Below are 24,207 nucleotides of genomic sequence, written 5' to 3' on the forward strand. Positions count from 1 at the left end.
ATGCAGAGCCTCCAGCACTCACATAATGCGGGCTATTTCAATATCCCTGCTTTCTTTTTTTAAGTAGCATAAAGTGTTTGCTAGTTTATTTACTTGCATTACTTCAAAGAATGTTCCCTTTTTTCAGGTTTCACCTGCACAGCGCTTACGAAATGTATTATAATTAAAAAACAAGCACTGGCAAAGCCAATAGGTCTTGCCTTTGGTTTTGTGATTTGGTGCATAAGAATAAGATACTTAACTGTAATCCTAGTTCTCTTCCAGGGATATAATCATCAAAGTCATAAGCACTGAATTATCACTGCCCATGTGCGGGACCCCGGAGCATATACAAAAAGACATATATATGTGTAAGTTTAGAACCATAAGTACGTAGTACTTCCAAAACATACATACATACATGTATACACATATAAATATGCAGCCTATAATAGGTTCAATAGACTGAAATGCCAACATTACATGGATTTCTACTATAAGAAATACTTATATACAGCAGTAATGTTCCACATCCACCCTTTATTTTCGTAAAGAAAAACAGGTAATTGCAGGCAATTTGTTCTTAGGCTGCATAAATGAATAATCATCACCGTATAACAACAAACTGGCACCTTGCCTTTAAGGCTTCAGAGAACCTGGACACCGTGCGTTTAAGACCTCAAGGAGCCCCCTGCTCCCAGCATGCACCACAGGGGACAGTTAGGTCAGTTCTTTTTGTACGGTGTACTAACATGTAGTAACCAGGATATGAGAAGCAAATAACACATTACCATACTGTTAATGCTCATCCGCGGAGGCCAGAGTGTTGCTTATGACTTTGATGAGTATACCCCTGGAAGAGAACTAGGATTACAGGTAAGTAACTTAACCTTCTCTTCCAGGGGATACTCATCAATAGTCATAAGCACTGAATAGAGTAGCAAGTCCATACCCACTTCCTTGCTGATGAGCAAACAGACACAATCATTTTTAACATTGCATCTAACAAGTAATTATCCAAACAGATTTCTGAGTAAGGCTTGCCAGAATCAGGCATCCGCCTGTGTATCAGAGTCCAAACAGTAATGGCGTGTGAAGTATGCACTGAGTGCCATGTGGCCGCTTTACAATCCTCTGCCATAGCAATGTTTCTAAGAAGAGCTGTGGTAGAGGCTTTTCCCCTGGTGGAATGGCCTTAGGCTTGCCAGGAAGGACTCTGTTGGACAATTGATAGGACAAGGATATACAAAATACTATAGCCCCCGCGGTGCGGTGGGCCACGAGCTGCAAGGGGCCACAAGCTGCAAGGGGCCCCCCTCAGCACTGTACTGACTGGGGCCTGATAGCTCCAGATTAAATCCGGAGCTGGGGCCCTTCTGTGTACCTTGCAGGGGGGGCCTTCAACTTTCATTACGCCACTGCCTCCTAGAGATAGACCTTTTCGAAGCGGCAGAACCAGTATTTATGGACCCATAGTTTACAAACAGTCAGTCCGTTTTCCTCAAACTTTTTGTTTTGTCTAAGTAAACCTTCAGAACCTTGGGCCCGATTCACAGAACTAATTTAAGACAAAATCCTAAACTTACTACCATTTTGGTATTCACAGAAGGCACTTACTCATTTTGGTATTCAAAGAAGTCACTTACTCATTTCGGTATTCACAGAAGTTTGGAGTCCTAACTTTAGGACTCCTAAATACCTTCTGTGACTACCGAAAGTCTTAAAGTTAGGATTTTTCTCAGTTTAGGACTCCTAAAGTTAGGTCCTAACTTTACTACCCCTGAACTGAAAAGAATTCTAACTTTAAGACTTTCGGTATTCACAGAAGGCATTTAGGAGTCGTAAAGTTAGGAGTCCTAACTTTACTACTCCTAAACTGAGAAAAATCCTAACTTTAAGACGTTCGGTATTCACAGAAGGCATTTAGGAGTCCTAAAGTTAGGAGTCCTAACTTTACTACCCCTAAACTGAAAGAAATTCTAACTTTAAGACTTTCGGTATTCACAGAAGTCATTTAGGAGTCCTAAAGTTAGGAGTCCTAACTTTACTACTCCTAAACTGAGACAAATCCTAACTTTAAGACTTTCGGTATTCACAGAAGGCATTTAGGAGTCCTAAAGTTAGGAGTCCTAACTTTACTAGTCCTAAAGTGAGAAAAATCCTAACTGTAAGACTTTCGATATTCACAGAAGGCATTTAGGAGTCCTAAAGTTAGGAGTCCTAACTTTACTACTCCTAAACTGAGAAAAATCTAATTTTTAAGACTTTCGGTATTCACAGAAGTCATTTAGGAGTCCTAAAGTTAGGAGTCTTAACTTTCCTACTCCTAAAGTGAGAAAAATCCTAATTTTAAAACATTCGGTATTCACAGAAGGCATTTAGGAGTCCTAACTTTACGACTCCTAAACTGAGAAAAATCTTAACTTTAAGACTTTCGGTATTCAAAGAAGGCATTTAGGAGTCCTAAAGTTAGGACTCCTAACTTCTGTGAATACCAAAATGAGTAAGTGTCGTCTATGAATACCAAAATGAGTAAGTGCCTTCTGTGAATACCAAAATGGTAGTAAGTTTAGGATTTTGTCTTAAGTTAGTTTTGTGAATTGGTCCCCTTGTTAAGATCCAAAGAGTTGAGGGACCTTTCCGGGGTATTTGAAGGATTTGGAAAGAAAGTGAGGAGAGTGATTGTTTGGTTAATATGGATATGCAGGACCACTTTGGGTAAGAAACTCAGATGCATTCTTAAAACCACTCTGTTTGCATGAAAAACAGTATAGGGCTCTTTACAGAATAGTGATAGGATCTCACTTACTCTGTGAGCAGAGGTGATTGCTACGAGAAACGCAGCTTTCCATGTCAAATGTTGTAAAGAAGCTCTATGAATAGGTTAGAAAGGAGCACCCATTGATTTCATTAATACAATGTTGAGCTCCCAAGGTGGTGATGGAGCTCTTACTAGAGAGTAAACCTTTCTTAATCCCTCGAGAAAATCTTTGACCACAGGGATTTTGAAGAAGAAAATTTGATTAGGTGATTTTCTATATGTTGTAATAGCTTCAAGATGCACATTAATAGAGGAAAATTTAAAACCAGATTTGGCCAAATGAAGTAAATATGGTAAAAGCACCTGTTCCTGACCCCGGACGGGATCATGTCATTTGTTTGTGACCCATAAATAAAACCTTTTCCACTTACAATCAAAGGACTGTCTACTGGAAGGCCTCTTAACCTCTTTAAGAATGTTTATACATTCTGGAGGTAAGTCTAGGTATCCGTATTGAAGGACTTCAGGAGCCATGCCATCAACCGTAGGGATGATAGATTTGGGTGGAATACCTTCCCTTCGTTCTTGGATAGTAGATCTGGATGGCATGGTAACCTCCTGTGTGGGGCTTCCGATAGCTGAAGGAGATCCGGATACCACCACTGATGTGGCCATTCTGGAGCTATCAAAATCATCCTGGACGTGGTCCTGTAAAATTTGTTGAACACTGTAGGAATCAACTGAATTGGCGGAAAGGCATACAGTAATGTCTGAGACCAAGTTATCAAAAGGGAATTGACCAGAGATACTGGTTGGGGAAACCTGGATGCGAACATGGGGCATTTTGCGTTTACCGCGTCTGCAAACAGGTCGATGTCTGGTGTTCCCCAGTTTTAAAAGATGCGTTGAATGACTTCTTTGTTGAGCGACCAGTCGTGAGCTTCAACGTATTCTCTACTCAAGGCGTCCGCCTGGACATTGAGAGTCCCCGGGAGATGCATTGCCAGAATGTTCAAGCCTCTTGCAAGAAGCCACTCCCAGATGCTTTGGGACTCTAGAGAAAGAGGTGTTGATCGAGTATCTCCCTGTTTGTTTAAGTAATGCATGGTGGTCGTGTTGTCCGTTTGGATCAGAAGGTACTGAGATTGAAGTGACTGGTACAATGATTTGAGAGCCATGTGCACTGCTCTCAACTCTAAGAGATTGATATGGTACTTTTGTTCTGCCTCTGACCACAGGCCTTATACTTGAAGAACCCCCATGTGAGCACCCCATCCCTGGAGTGAAGCATCTGTGACAATCGTTTGTGCAGGAGGGTCCAGGTGAAAAGGAACTCCTTTCATCAGATTGGATCCCATCATCCACCATTTGATGGAATCCTTGGCCTATTGGGAGAGAAGCAGCTGATCTTCCCAGCGCCCTGACACTTGCATCCAGTGGTCTTGCAGAGATTGCTACAATGGACGTACGTTCAGTCTGGCATTTGGTACGATGAAGATGCATGATACCATTGATCCCAGCAGTGATGACACTTGCCTGACTGTGGGATACTGCGTGAGAAGAAGATTGCAGCATTTCTCTTGAATTGAGGATAACCTCTCTTCCAAAGGACACTCGCTAGCTTCTGCGGTATATAGTAAGGCACTCAGAAAGTGGATCTTCTGAGAAGGGTTGAAGACTGATTTCTTGTAGTTTACATGAATGCCCAATCTGTTTAGTAGCTGCAGACAGTACGAGAGATTACTCTGAAGCAGAGTAGGTGACGAGCTCTTCAGAAGCCAGTCTTCCAGATAGGGGTATATGAATATCTGTTGCTTGCGAAGAAAAGCTGCCAACAATGCAATGCACTTGGAAATCGTTCGGGGCTGATTTGAGCCTGAACGGGAGAACTTTGAACTGAAAGTGTTGGGCAGACACTTGGAATCATAGACATTTTTGAGGTTTTATAGACACTGGAATATGAAAGTATGCGTCCTGCAAGTCTATTGCACACATCCAATCTATCTGATGAAGTTGAGGGAATATTTAAGGTAAGCCAACATGCAAAAAATTTCTTTGCGAATGTACTTGTTTAGCAGTCTTAAGTCGAGTATTGGTCTGTATTCTCTGCTAGGCCTCTTTTCTGAACCAGAAAATAGTGAGAATAAATCCCCTGCTTTCTTTGTGGAATAGGGACCTTTTCTATGGCATGTTTTTGGAGGAGAACCTTTACTTCTGCTTGTAACAAGTGGTGTCTTTGAAGAGGGCTTTGTTGAGGAGGAATTGCTGGTGGTGGGGATTTGAACCTGAGCAGATAACCATTCTGCACAATATTCAAAACCCACTTGTCCTTTGTTAACTTCTCCCACTCCTCCAGATGTAAGATAACACTTCCTCCCAATGGATTGGTCAATGGGCATGGAGGAATCCATCCCTCATTGTTTTGCTGATTGTTTAGGAGCGTTAGGTTGCTGTTTCGTAGTTCCTCTCCCTCGTCCAGGTCTTCTTTGTTGGTAATGTGACCTGGATTGTTGGCCCTGATTTTGTGTGTTCTAGTGAGGGATTTGAACCCTCTTTTGAGAGGAACGTCGATCATAGGGTCGGAATCTACACCTAAACTCTTTGTGTTTTTCTAAGCCAACAGCTTTCAGAGTGTCTAATGTTATGTTATGTAGTGTTTTAGAACCCTAGTGTAACATTTCCGATGCATGCCCTTATATAGGTACATATATAGGTACAAATCACTTTGCCCTTAACATTGAAATTCCACTAACTTACCAAGAGCATCAGCTCTGGTTTAAAGGCGCCCTACAACATCAAAATGACATTACCAGGCTCGGTCCACTAGGTAGACCAGGAGCAACATGGCCGGTACTAGCCAGCTATACACCACATCCTGACATTGAAGAAATGTCAGATGCGGAACTATTAGTTCAACTGAAGCAACTAATCAAAATACATAGACAATTGGTTCAATATGTCATGCGGACTTTAACAGTCCAACCTCCTATAAGGATTCCATAACACACCCCTCACCAGGGAAACACAAATACAATTACACCACAGACTATACAATCAGTCATTGGTAAATTGCCAGCAAAAAGGGAACAAATTCCATTCAGGATAGTTCAAAAGATTACTCATGGCAGTATTTCCTGATAGTACACCTCATGAAAAACACAGGATTTTAACACTCTGTTTTCCAATTGGGATCACACCACACTTGGAAGACTGCAACACTTGGGGTACAGACTTCACTGCAATCTACAGTAAAACACATGGTGTTCCGTCTATGGCGTTAATACCAGACATCCTAAAACAGATTCAAAATGAATACGGGGCAGAGCCTGCTTTAAATCTAGGTATGAAGTTACTGAAGGATTAGAATGTATACTTGAGTATACAAACAATACAAATATTTGACCATAGTGATTTGTACATATTACAATACAAATCCGAAACTTACTACTTTTGGTATTCACAGAAGTTACGATTTTGTCTTAAGTTTGTCTTAAGACAAACTTAAGGCAGACTTAAGACAGACTTAAGTTAGGATTTTGTATTAAGTCTGTCTTAAGTCTGTCTTAAGAAAAAATCCTAACTTCTGTGAATACCAAAAGTAGTAAATTTAGGATTTTGTCTTAAGTTAGTTCTGTGAATCGGGCCCGAACAGTCCCCTTAAAATAAACAGACCTGCCCTGGTAACAGCCACGTCAAATGGAAAACAAATCTGCGTTAACAAACTCCTAGCAGAGAATCCAGAGCGGTGCAATGGAGAGAACATGGGGGCAAAACAACTGAAACACTGTTGCGGCTCTGCCACAGACCTGCTGTGTGAACCTGAGCACAGCCATCACTCGCAAGGATCGGATGGGTTATGGGGTGGTTGGGGCACCTGGGCGAACAAGAGCTGTCAGAGCTATCAGCCATCCCGCACATGTTCCCAATCCGCCCACACCAAGTGGAGAGGAAGTGGCCTAACGACTACAGCAGTCGACCTCGAAGCTGGAAAACCGGGTTCGGGTCTCAGCAGGGACGCTCAAAATCCTGTGATTCTGGGCAAATCACTGAATCTCCCATGTCTAACAAAATTAATGTGTCTGTCTGTAACGCAACTGCGATGAATGAATGAATGAATGAAAACAATATTTAATAAAGCGCACTGCTGCCAAGCGGCTTCCTGGCGCTGGGGGACCTGGGTCAGAACTCACGGAGGGGGACACAGGGGACCTAAGAAGGGAAAGCCAAAGAAAAAAGAAAAGTTTTTAAGGCTTTACGGAAGTGGCTAAAAATAGGAATGGAGCGAAGATGAAGTGGGAGACTATTCCAGAACTGGGGGGCCAAGACGGAAATGGTGCAATAGGTCTCGGATTTACACGAGTTTAAGCTATTGGCATTGTAAAGGGCAATGCCTTGTATTTATGTTTTATATTTATGTTTTAAAATCCAAAACAAAAATAAAAGGCATTGTTACTTACAATGTCAATAGCTCAAACTTGCAAATGAGAAGAATGTTCCTGTGCTAAGTTATCCCGGATGGTATTGGGATATGGTTGAGAAGAAGTTTGTAAGTCTGAAGGAGACTAGATGCCATTCTAGTATTCGATATTACGTGGCCTGAAACACTATGATGCTATTAAAATAAAACAAGCACAGAGAAGCAGTAAATCTTTTAATTGTCCTTAGTAATATGCAACTAACAGCCATTGACAAAGCCAATAGTTCTGGCTTGTTGTAGCTGTAATGTTATCATATATGTGGATGCTAAGACAGAAGCAGCAAAATAGGAGTAGTGTGGCACACTATGCTAAGCACAGATGTTTAGCTTACATGTTTTAAGCCACACCCTTTATTAGATTGGCTATGGCCCTTTGAGAGACCCCCCAGTTTCTTCATCTTACTAGTTAGAAGTGAGCAGAACATCTGAGCAAGAGGGAACAGTGGCGAACAAAAAAAGCAGCACAGAAGTGGCCAGAACAGGGCAGCGCAAAACTGGATAGAACAGAACAGCGCCTAAAAGAAAAAGCCAGCAGAGAAGTGGGCAGAAAAGGGCAGCACAGAACAATGCAAATTAGAGCAGGGCATCACAGAACAGTGCAGAATAGAACAGGGCAGCATATAACTGAACAGAACATTGGAAAATAGAACAGGGCAGAACAGAATAGTGCACAACAGAACAGGGCAGAAGGGAACAGGGCAGAGTTGAATAGGGAAGCACAGTGAAGACCAGCAGAGAGCAGAGTGGAATAGAATGAACAAACAAACAAACGAGAGGGATAGCATTGGGAACAGAAGGGGGAGACGCGGTTTGTGAAAAAAGAAATGAAAAGCGAAACGGGAAAAGTGAAGGACCGAGACGGCATATTAAAGAAGGGAGAGGAAGTGAAGGGGAATGGGGGAAGGCAGGGTATGCTGTACAAAAGGCAGAAAAGTGGGAGGGGCCCACAGGCCTTATGATGTCACAGCAGACTCAGTGGTTGCAGACAGAGTGCACACCCAATGCCATTATCGCTTGGAAGAGCAGGACCACAGGTGATGTGCTTATTATGTTAAGACAAGCTGAGCATTTTGAGAAGGTGGTCACACATTAGAAAATCCTTGACAAACATGAGAAAGTGGCGAAATGGCTAAGAAATTACAGAATGACTTACCATGCGATTCCCGCTGAAATGAGTCACTCTATGCTATAAAATACCAGAAACATCGACTTTGCAGAGAGCGTTATTGCAGGTTATATTTTGGCTTTTTTAGATGTTTGGCAAGGTACAAGAGATTGCAGACTGTTGTGCTTGCTGCATGTGGTAATAGCAGAGACATCAACTGTAACAAACGTTCACCAAACTAAAACGCAGGTCCACATCCAAATAAAAAACAGACCAAACACTAACCTATGAAACCAAGACTTTTGGCACTGCCAAGTTGCCGCATAAGACTGACCGACCCTGAACCAGGTAACACTAACATCAAAGCCTGTGAGCACCTTGGCTGACTCCAAAACCTACTGTTAGAAATGGGGATCTCTCGTTGGCTAAAGCTTGCAACAAGCCAGGCAGAGACCACCAGTCAGGGAAAGGAAGTTACATGCCAAAGATAACCCCTGCTCACCCCCTTGGTAGCTTGGCATTAGCAGCTAGGCTTATCTTGGTGGCGATGTGTAAAGCATTTGCGCAACACACACAGTAACAACACACTAGGCACACCACAAAATGAACTCAACACAAGGTTATATAAAAATAGCCTTTGTATTATAATAAAAACACGTCAGATAGTAATCACACAATATACACTGTGCCAACTGGCACGGGCAATATTTACAAGGGATTATTTACACATGACAGGGCCATGCGGACCACTGTCAGAATTAGCACTTGGTAAAGAATAGTAAAAAGTAAGAATATATATGAACTTAGAACACAGCCAGTAATCACTGGCAGACACTATACTCAGCATCAACCTGTAATATAAATCATACCAGGTACAGTATCACATAAGGCGAGAACTCTATTCTGCGCCAACCTTATAAGTCTAAATCTAGTAGACCACAACTCCTAAACATAACTTGCATTAGGAAATATACTCAATTAGCATAACCTGCAGTAGGGAATAAATCAAACCTAGACCACAGTAGAGAAATACAACAAACCTAGTAACCATAAAAGCATATCTATAAGCATAAATCAAGCTGCATAAATCATACTACAAACATTACATTTCCTAGCACCTATAAACATTGCATTAGGGCCTTGCGCCCTACAAAACCGAATAGTCCCCTGGGCCAACTGGCCATCTGTAAGGGGCTCAAATGCCTTCTGCCCACAAAGTCAGGGCGCGCTGCCTGAGCAGCGACAGTCACGGGGCACACTTGGCGCAAACCTAAATGTTGCAGCTGCCCACTACTTGCTGGGCAGCTGAGAACCAGAACAGGGCCTAAACGCTGCAGCTGGCACTAAGTGCTGCACAGCTGTGGAAATTGCAAAAAACACAGTTGATGGACAGAATGTAGAACAAAGTCATACATTCACCCCAGTACAAGGATCTGGGCCTAAATCCATCGTTTTTTTGCACTCCACACCACCCTGGGTTAGACACTGGCTATATGCAAATCAGCTCTGACCCTGTGCCTCATGGGAACAGTCCAGTCCGATCTACCAAGCCATGTCTTTCCCAGACCGGAATCAAGCATCCAAGGACCGGTTTCTGGCTATCAGCCTTCATCAGCCTGGATAGCTTGACTCCAGTGGTGTGGAGAGCCTGGGACTCACGTTTGAGTATACCCAGCACACTTGGGGTGAAAATTGCAAAAAACACAGTTGATGGACAGAATGTAGAACAAAGTCATACATTCACCTCAGTACAAGGATCTGGGCCTAAATCCATCGTTTTTTTTCACTCCACACCACCCTGGGTTAGACACTGGCTATATGCAAATCAGCTCTGACCCTGTGCCTCATGGGAACAGTCGAGCCCGAACTACCAAGCCATGTCTTTACTAGACCGGAATCAAGCATCCAAGGACTGGTTTCTGGCTATCAGCCTTCTTCAGCCTGGATAGCTTGACTCCAGTGATGTGGAGAGCCTGGGACTCACGTATGAGCATACCCAGCCCACTCGGGGTGAAAATTGCAAAAAACACAGTTGTGGACAGAATGTAGAACAATGTCTTACATTCACCCCAGTACAAAGATCTGGGCCTAAATCCATCGTTTTTTTGCACTCCACACCACCCTAGGTCAGACAATGGCTATATGCAAATCAGCCTTGACCCTGTGCCTCATGGGATTAGTCCAGCCCGAACTACCAAGCCATGTCTTTCCCAGACCGGAATCAAGCATCCAAAGACCGGTTTCTGGCTATCAGCCTTCTTCAGCCTGGATAGCTTGACTCCAGTGGTGTGGAGAGCCTGGGACTCACGTCTGAGCATACCCAGCACACTCGGGGTGAAAATTGCAAAAAACACAGTTGTGGAAGGCCAAAGTAGGGGCGAAGGAGTGCGTCTCACTCCTGAGTCCAAAAGAACATGTCCCCTAGAAAGAAAGACCTAAACGGTGCAGCTGCCCACTACTTGCTGGGCAGCTGTAGAAGAAAAACTGCAGCGTGGGCTCTCACTGGCCTTTAGGACAAACTGTGCTGTAGGGTGGAGCCCTCTAGGCTCTAGAACAAATACTATGCCCACTGGAGCCCTCTAGAACACATAAGGCACACATTGCAGCCCTCTAGGCTCTGGAAACAACTGTGCACCGCGTTGGAGCCCTCTAGGCTCTTCAACAAGACATGCCCATCGCTGGAGCCCTCTGGCTCTGAAACAAAACATGCCCATCGATTGAGCCCTCTGGCTCTGAAAAAAGATGTGCCCATCATTGGAGCCCTCTGGCTCTGAAAGAAATAAATAGCCAGTCAGGATTATTTTTCTAGTGATCCAGTAAGCACCCAGCCTGTCTGTCTTGAGTGATCCACAAAGTTGCTTAGAAAAGATTTTTATATTTTTGTCAAAATTTGATTAACTTTTCAGCATGTTTTCAAAGACACATTTATCAAAACAATCAAGTAAACATTCAGACAAAAATGTGCGCAAGAAATACAAGTCTTGAAACTGTACACAATAAATACTCAAAATTCAGGGACACCAAAAACAAAACTGTGAACAAATCAATTGAGGCATGAAAAACATTTAACATAAAGAACAAGTCCTTGAAATTGTAAACCAAAAGACAGGTGGACACAGAGATTCAGTGATACTGCCTGCCTGACTCGATAGGCCTGTGATTGGGTGATTTAAGGATTGGACATCTAGGGAGAGAGAGTGGTATTATCGGTTCCCTAGCTGCACCCTTCTTCCTTGTCACAGGTTGGGGGTCAACGGGTTTCGAACCACCGATGAATTATGGGTTCTCCTCAGGACGTGGACTGGGTAGATTCATTTCTAAACAATAAGGGATTTGGTGTAAATATTGTGTTGCACAGGCAATTTATGAGTTCTGTCGTGTGATCAGATGGTAACCAAGTAGTCCAACAAATGCAAATGCAAGTTTGCATCCCACCGCTGATCCACCAATGTGAGAAAGTGGCTCGCAGTCGGTTTTGGATTGTGCTGCCCTGCTGGACTTTGCCGTGTCGGAGGAGACTTGTCATTGCTGGGACTGTGGCTGTGAGTCAGAACTCTGCTGGCTAGTAGGAGACCGGGACTGCGAGACCCACCAGGCTGTGTGTTTCCTACATCTTGCACACCTGCCGCCTCTTATCGTGTCTCCTCCCCTCAGATTACCTCGCCCTTAAAACACGACTCGTGGCCCCCGCTCCACGGGAGCTGCTCGCAGTCGGTTTTGGATTGTGCTGCCCTGCTGGACTTTGCTGTGTCGGAGGAGACCTGTCATTGCTGGGACTGTGGCTGTGAGTCAGAACTCTGCTGGCTAGTAAGAGACCGGGACTGCGAGGCCCACCAGGCAGTGCGTTTCCTACATCTCGCACACCTGCCGCCTCTTCCCGTTTATCCTCCCCTTCAGCCTGTTTCCTGTACTTTAGGTGGAACCGTCACGTGTTAGCGGGACACGTGTGCGGGACGTAGCCCGGGATGAAGCCCGGACAAAGGGCGGGCCCTCTGTGGTCCTCCGAGGCCTGTGGAGCCTGGACTGGGCCTGGACACCTGACTCTTTTTCTTTCTTATCTTAACCTGCTGTATTGCAAGTATATTGCCATTGACCCCTGCACCGGTACCATTTTATCAACTATCGGCTCTTTGCACTTAAAAGACTGGATTATCTCTGTGAAACCTATTAATGTTAGGCACTGTTGATTGTAACTCTTTTTGGTAGTAATTCAATCCTATATTTTATCGCCATCTGCCATTTTTGGTAAAAACCATGTCTACCCGTGAGACACGCAGCCAGGCTGCGGCAGGTGCAAAAGCTAAAAAATTAACAGGCACTTTGGATAATTTTATTCTTCGCACCAATTCTTTAATTGACCAGGGAATAGTCCTTATGGAAAGGAGGGTCTCGTTGGACCTTGCTCAAGCCAAAAGGTCCTCATTAGGCAATATAGCCTCAGCGCGCACCCCGATCAAAGCCCTAAGTAACTCTGATCCCCATCCTATGCAGACAGATGTTAGGTCTCACACCCCAACTAGCACCCAATCAACTCTCCTTGACCCTCCACCCTTGACTGCCCCAATTTCGACTCCTCTTTTGGTCAACATTTTAATATCGATACCAGTTGTAGTTCACCATGAGAACAATCAATCCCAAAGGGGTATTTTGGAAGGTGCAATCCCCAAAACATCAAACAACCCACAAGGTCAATACTGTCAACCTAGTCTCTAAAGAGATGTTGGGACGTAACGATGGTATGGCAGGCGCTAGTGGCACCATTGAAGAGGGGAGGGACCAATTGTGTCACTACGCAGGGAGCGACAAGGCTCAATGTGTAGCCCAAACCCATACCAATGGGTATTCCAGACAATACAATTTCTAACAGTAGTTTGGTTAGCATCCCTGATGACAGTAGTTGTGATGAATCCTCAGTGGATTTAGAAGATAGGAATGCTTCACTTTTGAACTCTTTATCTGATCTTATCAAGTCCCTACTTCTGCCCCTGGAAACTAGATTGCAGGGCATTGAACACCAGCTCCAGGCCCTTCTCCTGGAACAACATCCCAAGGAAACTAACCATGTCCATAGGGCTTCCACTGTACCACCTCCTGCTCGTAGTCTTCCGTCTAACTCTAAGAAGCATTCTGTAGGGGACAATCCCACCCCCAAGACCCGCCCACCTAAAATCCCTACCCCTAGGGGTAATAAAGTTTGTTCTAATCAGCTATCTACCATTGCACCCATCAATCCTCAGAGTGCAACTGACTCTAATATTCCAGCCCCTAAACCCTCCTTACCCCATTCTGAGAAGCCGAATCCACGCCGGAACATCAGTTTACCACCAGACGCCTGTCCCTATGTGATAGTTTTGACAGGCGTCCCTGAACCCGCCCCTGCTACTTCTGAACCATTCTGGGCAAAAACAAAGTTTGTCATTGGTTAGACAGAAACTTTCCTCCGCCTCCCAAAATAAATGATAAAATGCTCATGGTGGAGAGAGCTCCTTGGGTAGGTGAGAACAAGAAAAGTTTAAAGGGAGATTGTGTTGCTGTTACATTTTAGGACCCGCGATTGGTGGAGCATATTTGCTCTGGTCCCCCATGTAGCAACAACACTACGATTATGGTTAAACCCCTGTCATACTTCTATATGTCTACGGAACATCATGACAATAGGTGGAGTTGGTTGAGGTCTTCCTCCAGTGGGAGAGGGAGGAGTAGGCTGGAGCCCCTGAACTATCAGATTTCCACTAATTGGGGTGGGAATGCTGAGGAAGGTTGGAACCTAGTACGGAGAAGAGTAGGGAGACCCATCTTAGGTGGCCAACAGTTCAATGGAGAATGGTTAGGCCCACAGCTTAACTATCCTTTATTCCCCTGTTATAATCGTTACAGTGGATTGGAAGGGGTGGACTGACTCCCAATCCAGTCTCCTGGACAATTTGGTAAGAAAGTGGTGCCTGTTCCCCCGGGGGTACGCAATAACATTAGTAGGGATGGTCTAGTTAGTATGGGAACCATTAGACCTGGTAGAGGAGAAAAGGAACCCAGTACCTCAAACACATTGAAGGAACTATCTGCAGCCCCCACCTCCATTAATATCCTGTCTTGGAACATAGCAGGTTTAAAAAAAACCTTGTTAATCCTGATTGGAATGATTTTATAAACACATTCCATATATGCATGTTCCAAGAAACTTGGTGCCTCCTGCCACAATATAAAAATGGATACTCAACCTACTTTATTCCCGCAGTCACGACTGGGAAAGGTCGTCCTTCTGGTGGCCTGCACATTTGGGTAAAGATAAATCTGAATTGCGTTGTCACTTCCCATAATACTGATTCTAACGACATTCTACACATTTCCATAAAGAGCCTATCCGGGAGTACTATCCTAGAACTCTTTTGTGTATATGCAAGAGGCCTACAGGGTGGCCTAATCTCGCCCACATTAGAGTTGCTAGATAGGAAGTTATCAGCCCTCCCTCCAAGATCTAAAATACTAGTGGGGGGGGGACTTCAATTGTACTTTTGAACCCCTGGACGAAGAAGAGATATTGGGTTTTAATTCCGAGGATTGGAGACAGACTATACCACTCTTAGCCCTTGCTCCTATTAAGAAATGGACTGCCAGAGCAATCCAGTTAAATGCTCTGGTTTTAGATCACAACTTACGGGCCTTGAATGGGTGAACCGTCTCCGAATGTGACGGGGCAATGACCTTTAATAGACTAGGCTGCCCATCTTGAATTGACTATATCCTCCTGGACACTCAGTCATGGGTTAGCCTAGTTGATATGAAGGTCTGGCAATCAACAGATAGTGCATAATCCATCATGTATGGAAATCCATTGGGTAAACGGGATCAGCAAAAGTGGAAAGCCAGAGTTGATCACTAAAGAGGTCTTCCCCTCAAATTGTAACCGTAATTTAAAGTGGAATGTGGTTAGGTGCGAAGAGGGGAAACTTAACAGTATTAAAGAGCTAGTTTTGGCTGAAACTCGCAGCTTGGCATCTGTTGCTCTAGCAGCACCTCATCCTTCTGGATCAAATTTAAGAACCTAACTGATAAAATAGGAGAGTTCTTTTTTAAGAGGTCACAGGGGACGTCCACGGTACACCAAAAACCTAGCCAGGGTAACCCCTGGTACACGGTAAACTGCAGGAATAAGAGGAAAGCTATTACGCTAGCCATAAAAAGTAAGGACCCCATAGCAGTGAGACTAGCCAGAAAAGACTACCATAGAAGCCTAACATCAGCTAAGAAGGATTGGGAGGAGGAGCACTGGCAGGAGCTTAAGGCTGAAGCCTGTGGGAAAAATTCCATCATTTTTTGGAAATTGATCAATGTTCTTGATAGAAGGGGGGCAGAGCAGATTTTAAATCACATAACTGAACACCAATAGTAGTCCAATTTTTTAAATTTGTATTGTGAGGTCAGTGCCGAAGGCCACCCAAAATCCCCAGTTATGGTAATTGAGAGTGAGTCCAGCATAGAGCTAGGTATTAAGGAAGAGTCTTTCTCACCTCGAGAAGTCCAGGACGTCATCCTAAAAATACTTCCAGGAAAGGTGGCTGGCCCAGATGGCCTGCCGGGGGACCTACCATGACCCCAAACTATGGGCAGACCTTATAGCCAGTTTAATGAATCTAATCCAGTCCGGCCACCCTGTACCTGAATCCTGGAAGGGCGCGGAGGGCATTACCATATTCAAGAAAGGCGATAAAGAGGACCCTGCCAACTACAGACCAATAAGTCTTATTGACACCATCCAAAAAGTAGTTGGCAGGGTCATCATAAACCGGACAGAGATATGGTTAATGGAAGAGGACATCTTGACCCACTTCCAGGCGGGGTTTAGGCGCAATCTAGGCGCCATAGACCAGGTTTTTCAGTTCTGTGCAGTCTATTGGAAGTCAGTGTCTATTACCAAGGGTAGTTTATACCTGGCTTTCATAGACTTGAAAACAGCTTTCGATGTCATCCCACGTGTTAAACTTTGGGAGGTCCTTATGGATATGGGTTTCCCTAGTTATCTGCTGCAGTTTATTATTAAACTCCATGAAGGAAATTATACAAGGATTCGGTGGGGGAATCAGGGCCAATTGACAAGGAGGGTTCCAGTCAATAGAGGGGTGCGGCAGGGATGTGCGATGGCTCCGACTCTGTTCTCCCTCTTTATAAATGGGGTGGTGGACCATTTGAGGGAGGACCCAGCGGATGCCCCTGTCCTTGCCAGGGAGAAAACCCCCACACTCCTCTTTGTGGACGACACCCTCCTGATGTCTAAAACCCCCAAGGGCCTGTAAAAACTGCTTGATCGCTTCAGTGTCTTCTGTAAAGACCGTGGGTTAACGGTGAACACTGCGAAAACGAAGCTGATGGTTTTGTCTGCTAAAAGAAACTGTAGGAAGGCTTATCTCTCTTTGAATGGGTCCCCTCTAGAGGTAGTGGACAAATTTGATTATCTTGGGGTTAGGCTCAGTAACAACATGAGCTGGGAATCCCATTTGTCCAAAATGGTTTTAAATCTCAAAAGGGTCTCTGGAGTAATACTAAAGAATCAGCGACTTTCAATTAGTAGACCAATAGCCCCTGCCCTGGCAGTCTATGAGGGGAAAGCTCTAGCTTCGGCAGTTTACGGCTCTGAATTATGGGGCGCTGAGAACACCAAGGAATTGGTAGTGGCAGAGAATAAGTTTATTAGAGCATAGTCTTGCTTCCTCTCTCGACCCCTCTGAAACCACTATTTCTTGACATGGGCAAAAGATCGATCTCTGAAATAGTTCAACTCTGACCATTACTATTCTGGGTGCGCCTTAGAAGGACCCCTGAATTAGCAAAATATGCTTTACTGTTGGACGAGCTAATTAGTTTGAATGTTTCCAATAAAATAAAGTGGCTAAACAATCTAAAGAAGCTTGTGGTATCTATAGGTCTGAGTGGATCCTGGGCCTCACAGTCCCCCCCACCCAAACAAACCGTAATAAAACTATATTGGGAGTGGGTAGAGGCCAAGGTCTTGCACAACCCAAATTGGGGTCCCTTAACGAATACATTTTTTGAACACAAGCTCCTTGGAAAGTTAGAGCCATTTCTGGATTTCATACAGACTCCTCGAGATAGAACTTTGTTCCTGAAATTAAGATATGGTATCCTTCCCCTCGAAAAATTTATGGAAGGGTGGAAGGTTAGGAGGGAACATGATCTAAAATGCCCAGGTTGCCCATGTCTGGAAGAATCTCTTGGCCACTTTTTGTTTGCATGTAAAGCTTACAAGCAGGCTAGCAGGGGCGGCTCTAGGCTCATGGTGGCCCTGGGCAGGGAGCGTAGGTAGGGGGCCCCGGAAAGGGGGTCCGGTCAGGGCAGAGCGCGGAGGCCAGTGTAGAGGGGGGGTCAGGGTGTTTGGAAGTGATACAGAACCGGGGGCTGCCAAATCCCTGCTAGGGGCCGCCACGCAAATATGTATCCATCCTCAGAGGATTATTATATTAAGGATATATATTGGTGTGGTGGCCCCTGGGGTTTGGTGGCCCTGTGCAGGTGCACAGCTTGCACATGCCTAAAGCCGGCCCTGAGGCTAGAGTTAAATGGCTGAAGCCAGTTTGTAGGGAGTTAGGAGTTAGGGACCATAGATCAGCTCACCGCATTATTTTAACCAACACTACCTCTATGTTCATTGTCTGTGGGGTCGCTAAGTTTTTGGCGAGCGCCTGGATTATTCCGTCAAAGCTGTTGTCCCATCCCTGTACAGATCCCCTCCAAGAATGAATTTTAATTATGTTGAGATTTCCCCCTCATCTCTTAAACTGTTTGTAATGATGTCATGTTTTTAGAAGGAACTGTAATACTCGATAAACCTTATGTATTTTGTATGTTTGTAGTTTTATGATACATCTATCGAATAAAGTATTACAAGAAAGTGGCTCTATGTATATACTGGACCAGAATACGGTACAGTGTGTATAGGGTCCACCAACCCCAGAGGTATAACAGAGGTTAAAGCTAGGTGTGACCATACTCTCTAAAGTGGTAGCTTGGTCGAGCAGTAACGCAGTATCAGAGGACAGTGTAAAGCATTTGTTGTACACACTCAGTCAGCAAAAGGTTTCACACACTCAAAGACTGAACTCCAGGCCAATTGTTTTTTTTATCAAAGATCTAGTTGTTTTATTTTTAGAACCAACAGGTATCAAAATATACTTTTCTCAATATGAGGGGTCTCAGATGAGTACTTTGCAGAAAGGCAATAAACTTTGTAAACACAACAGGTACAGGGGTTGAAGTAGGCAACACAATTCTACACATAATTTAGCATTGAGCTCAATTGGTTTTTCTAAATAAACACAGTTGATTACTTTGTAGATTACTTGGGTAGTTCCAGGACTGGATCCTAGATTCAGTCTTGGGGTCTAAGCTGAAAACAATTTAGTAAACACGTTTTAGTTATTGCAGTGATTTTTCAGGAATATAAAGCTATTTTAAAAGTTCACACTTAAAAACGTTTCAACAGAAATCTGGCAATGTTATCCATTGGGAGAAAATTCAAGTTGCAGGTAAAGTACGATCTCGTTACTTTTGTAATCCAGTACTGGGCTCCTAGGTTCAGCACTGGGGTCTCAACTTAATACAGGTAAGTAATTATGTTTCAGTATTTCGTATGATTTTTAAAGAATATTTCAAGTTTTCAAAAGTAGACAGAAGAAATTTCGTAGAAAAACAGACAATGGATTCCTATGGAGAAAATACAGGTTACTAGTAAACCCGGTAAGGATTACTTTTGCGGTTCAGTAATGGGCTAAAAGGTACAGTACTGGCTTCTCTCCTGATCACAGGTGAGTACTTCCGAATTCGGAATTTGATTGATTTTATATGAATATTTTAAGTTTCCAAAACTTCACACTTGGAAGAATTTTCGAGTCAAGCCAGTCAATGTTATCCAATGGCAGGTAAGTGAGTTATCGGTTTCCAGGTGGGTACTCGACTGGTGAAGTTATCTTCTGGGCATAGACTCAGGGGTCCCCCAGGGTCATGTAGGTACAGTTGGTTCACCCTCAGCGGCACATGGGCGGCCGGGTGCAGAGGTAGTTAGGCCCAATGTTATCCAATGAGGGGCTGGGGGCCTCCGGTTGGTGGCTGCTGGCTGGCAGGCCACGCAGCTGTGGGAGCGGGGCTCCTGGTCACTTGCTCAGGGCAATTGGGGAAGTAGGATGGGCAAAGGTGGCACGGCCAGCGGCACTCGGGCGGCTGGGTGCAGGGTGCTTTTGAGCTGTTGGGCGTTCAATGTTATTCAAACGGAAAGGTAACAAACGACAAAGGCTGCAGGCTCGGGGACGGAGACTCTTCAGGGGCGACCACCACTTTGAGAGGTTAGTTGGGATCTTGGAGAACAGGTAGGTACCCCAAAGGAAGGCACAGGGGGCTGTAGGGCGCCGGGTGCCGGGGTGTCTTTAGGTATCGGAAAAGCTTACCCTCAGCTGGTCGCAGTTGGAGGGGCCTCTGGTTCTGAGTCTGCAGGCGTCGTCTGGTTCCTCCAGGAGGGTCTTTGGGCACTGGAATTTGGTCCCAGTCGCCGGGGAGTTGTTCTCGTGGTTTTGGATCACTTGGGCATGGGCCAGTCTCGGCAGGTGCACAGTGGGCTGGTCCGGAGCTTCCTGGCTGGCACTAGGGGTGTTGTTGCAGCATAGCCTCTGCTGATGGGAGTCCCAGTCTTTAAGAGGGTCAAGGCAGGCAGGTCCTCTGGGTGTCCCAAGGTTGCTGTCCGCTTTAGTCATCAGGGTTTAGGCAGGAGCAGGTTCCAGGATCGACAGGCCGGTAGGGCTGGGGCCAAGTCAGTTGTGGTCGTCCTGTTGTTAGCAGCCGCACGGTGGGTCTTTTTCCTCTTGATCTTCTTTCTTCTATTTCTATCGGGATCTGAGGAAGGAAGGTTCAGGGAGGCCCTAAATACTGGATTTAGGTGTGTTACAGGTAGGGCAAGCGCAGGGACCAAAAGGTCCCTGTCCTGGGGTGGGTACACCCCATAGCCTGCTCCTCTCCTGTGGGAGGGGGGCAGGAGCCTAACTGTGATTGGTCAGGGCTCCACATCTTCAAGATGGCCGGAGCTCGGGGTCGTGCTTCACCTCGTCTCCCCCACCTGAGGGGTGGGGTTGGCGCAGACTGGCACACCCCTCTTCATGATGTAGTTTTTCCTGCCAGTCTTATCGCCAGAGTGGGGGTCAGGACTGGTGGGGGCCAGTTGCTGGGTACAGAAAATGGTCTGGAGAAGCTCACAGAGGCGGCAGGCCTTTGAAGCTTCCCCCTGCCATCCTGGGGGAGGAAACCTAGCACCTCGCCCAGGATGTGCATTGTTGCAGGCCCAGGAGAGCGGGGCCTTGGCAGCCTCTCAGTCAGATGTGGATTGTGGTTAGGTTTCAGGGGGCGTCTCTAAGATGCCCTCTGTGGTGCATTTTTCATTAAATCCTACACTGGCATCAATGTGGATTTAATGTGCTGAGGATTTTGATACCAAACTTGTCAGTCTTCAGTGTAGCCATTATGGTGTTGTGGAGTTCGTAATGTTGACCTCCCAGCACCATATACTCTTAATGGCAACACTGCACTTACAGTGCCCAGGAATGGCCCTGGGTACTGTAGGGGCAGAGGGCTCATGCCCCTGTGTCCACACCACTGGCACAGGGCACCCAGCTAGAGGGGTGACTGATGTATGCCAGGGCAGTGGGTCTGTGGGCGTGGCACACAGGGATGTGTGCCTTGCCGACTCTTTGTTTAGTTCTGTACTTAGACGCTCAGCCTGCAAAGGCAGTGTGTGGGTGCCAGTGTACAGGGCCCCTAAGGGTGGCACAATAAGTGCTGCAGCCCTCAGGGGTCTTCTCTGGTCACCATGCCCTGGGTACCTAGGGCACCATTTACTAGGGGCTGACAGGTGGCCAGAGATGCCAATTGGGATCTAGTTTCAACACAGTTTTAGGGTAGGAACAAAGGCCCTGGGTACTGGAGTTCTGGACTTTTTGGTTCCGTCCAGAGGTGTCAGGGAACAACACCCGAAGACCCCGGAGTTCCACCTGCCTTGGTGCACAAATGAACAGAAACACGGGCTTCTCGATGGTGGCGTCAAAGACCAAAGGTTTATTACTGCAGGGACACAGAAGTCACAGAAACTACGCATGGGCAGAATCTAGGAGCCTGTTCGATTTGTACAAAGAGGGTTGCTCCTTATATACTGAATTTTAAGCTGGAGGCAAATTTTTTACATGTAATACATTCCCAAAACCTTTGTGTCTAAAACAATAAATATTTGGCGTTACACAGGAACCGTCGATAATATCTGATGCCAAACATCTACGAAGAGGGGTTCCCACTAGTTCATCACAATCCTATGTCAATATTGCATTCAAGAGCCGGACCGCCTCATCGTAAATTTCGTTACCTCCCCCTAATAAAGATTCAGAAAGAAAGGAACGGAGCCAGGTGTGGAAGATAGAAAAGTGGGATAAGAGATGTTTGTGGGTCGTAAATGGGCAAGGCTACCGGCTTCGGCCGCCTAATCGTGATCAGGACAATGGACGCGAAGACCAGTTTAGCAGGACTGGCCTCGGGCAGAGGAGGCAGCCTTTGTCGAGTCATGCAGCTACAGCGTGATCTGGTTTAAGGTGCACGTGTCACGAAAGAGGTGAATCTCCGGCTAAGGCTACGTGTCCTTAATTGAAATGAAGTGATCAGAGGTTATTGCGTATGTGAGGGCAAGAAACACAAAATGGCTGCCATGATCTAAGATGGATGCCATGGGTAGATCAGAAACGTGTTTGTAACAGGAGTACTCTTGCTCGTAGCGTAGCGAAAACACCAGGATATACTAAATGGATCATTTGCGGTTCGCTGATACCAATATTATGTATTTCCGACAATATTGAAAACACGGGTTCAAATCGTCACGGAACCTCAGACCCTCCTTTTGCCCTTACATAGGCAATCACTCAGTCTATGTCAGAATCTAGTTCTATGCTCATCAGGTCAGTGACATGTTGTTGTATCATCATCCTTTCTCGTGCCTTTTCTCCAAACGCAGGTGGTTTTCTAAAACAAGTTGCAGCACAAAGACTACACAGAGCAGGACCACACTGGATAATCAGGCAGCATGAGAATAGGAATGCTAAGATGACACCAATGACCATCAGAACCTTCCATCCCCACGCGGATATCAGAGTCCAAAACCACTCCATGAAGGACCAGTTTCCCTTGTCTACATGGATAGAGTCGGAAATCTTATGTAGCTTAGAGATCGCCTCGTAGACTGTTGGAGCATTATTAGGAATAAAGACACAGCAGCTCGATTGGATCATTCTGCATACCCCACCTCGATCTGCAAGTATTACGTCTAGAACCATACGGTTCTGCAACGTCATGAGTCTATCCGCCTGACGATCAGCTGTCAAATTGCTAAGGGCACCAGCAGTTTCGGTAATAGTAGATTCAACTACCCGTGTTAGCTGACGTATGTTTCTACTATTGGCCATAGGCCCCCAGAACGGAAGGAAACATTTGAAGAAGTCTCCAGCTTCCTGACCAGCGGTATCTTCCTTGCTGAAGACACCTCTTGCTACTCTGGTCTTGTGGTAGTCAGATGATGCAGTGTATGTTGGAGGCAATAATCGAGCAATATAACATGAACCTGAAAAGTCGGCAGGCAACCATGTATACGCTCTGTCTAGACAGATGAAGTAAGTACCCCTAGCAGTAAGAAAAGCAGGGGAAGAGTTAGCCGGAAACACATAAGTCTCTACGCACTCACTCCTCCCTAGCTGAGCTCTCGGATTTCTCCCATTACCTTGCAAACAGACCTGACCTCGGTGAGGTACGACCCAGATTGGAGTTGAGCTTTTACGCTTGCTTTCTCCCAAACTAAGGCGATACTCTGAAGAATTCCAACTCAAATATACTCGCAATTCGTCTCTAGGGTAAGATGGAGTATTATTGACGTCCTTGATCATGTCAATAATTCCCTGGACTAAGGCTTTGTTGGCAGAGTTATATTTAGTGGAACGTGGTGGACGCGGAGGATAGGTTTCAAGGGCATAAGCAAAGATGGTTTGAAAGGCCTGAAATGATCCATTGTAGCTGAAAGGCAAAACCAGATAGGGAATACCTTTATCCATAGTGTGGGGTATCAAGCCACACACCCAGCAGTCTGTAGTGTTAACTACCAGTTGGTGTTGGTGCAAGAGCTGTACAAAAGTGTTGTTGATGAATTCTGAGCGTCGAGCTTGCTCATGTTCTGGAAACAAGTGAAAAGAGTGTATAGAAGAAATAGTAGAAGTAGCAGGATCAAGGGGAGGTACTGTAGTTACTGGTACAAAAATCAAACTCATACCAAAGACGATTCCACCCACCAACGTTATCAAAACAATTAAAAATGTAATAGCACATTGCATCAGGAAACATTTACTATGAAGTATTTTGTAAAGTCTGTTTCTGCGAACATAAATCACATTTTCTCGTTGCAGCGCAGGAAGCTCCATGTTCTGCAATCCGCTTGCGACCACTGATGATGTGTGCGTAGATGAAAATGCCTCTATCAGCCCTGGGAGTTCCCAGAACCAACAGAAAGATCGACCTTGTGTCTGACCCCCGCAGATTCAACTAGGCACACAGCCACGACCCTACGGCTACCCAGACGGCAAGGCAATTTTAAAAACAATAAAACAATAGCAAACTTCCTGGCTGAAGGCAAAAGTTCAAAATTTCAAATATCACAATAGGCAGTTGCCTGCTTTATTTGTCCATATTACGAGATCGTAAGTTGTATCTTGATTTTGCAGGAACTGTTTGATCGGCAAATAACGTATCACTAGTAGCTGTTGTAGTGTTCAGGTTCGCAGATGACAGAGTCTTTTCTGATGCAGAGGA

At 45.2% G+C, this 24,207-nt stretch overlaps 1 protein-coding gene across 4 annotated transcripts in view; it reads left to right on the forward strand.

The window, feature by feature from the left end:
- Window positions 1-24,207, forward strand: part of LOC147706602 (poliovirus receptor-like) — a 785,245-nt gene that overhangs the window by 583,335 nt on the left and 177,703 nt on the right. The gene's annotated exons all lie outside the window — the stretch shown is intronic.

Source organism: Lissotriton vulgaris, chromosome 7 (assembly GCF_964263255.1).
Source record: "Lissotriton vulgaris chromosome 7, aLisVul1.2, whole genome shotgun sequence".
Classification (NCBI taxonomy): domain Eukaryota; kingdom Metazoa; phylum Chordata; class Amphibia; order Caudata; family Salamandridae; genus Lissotriton; species Lissotriton vulgaris.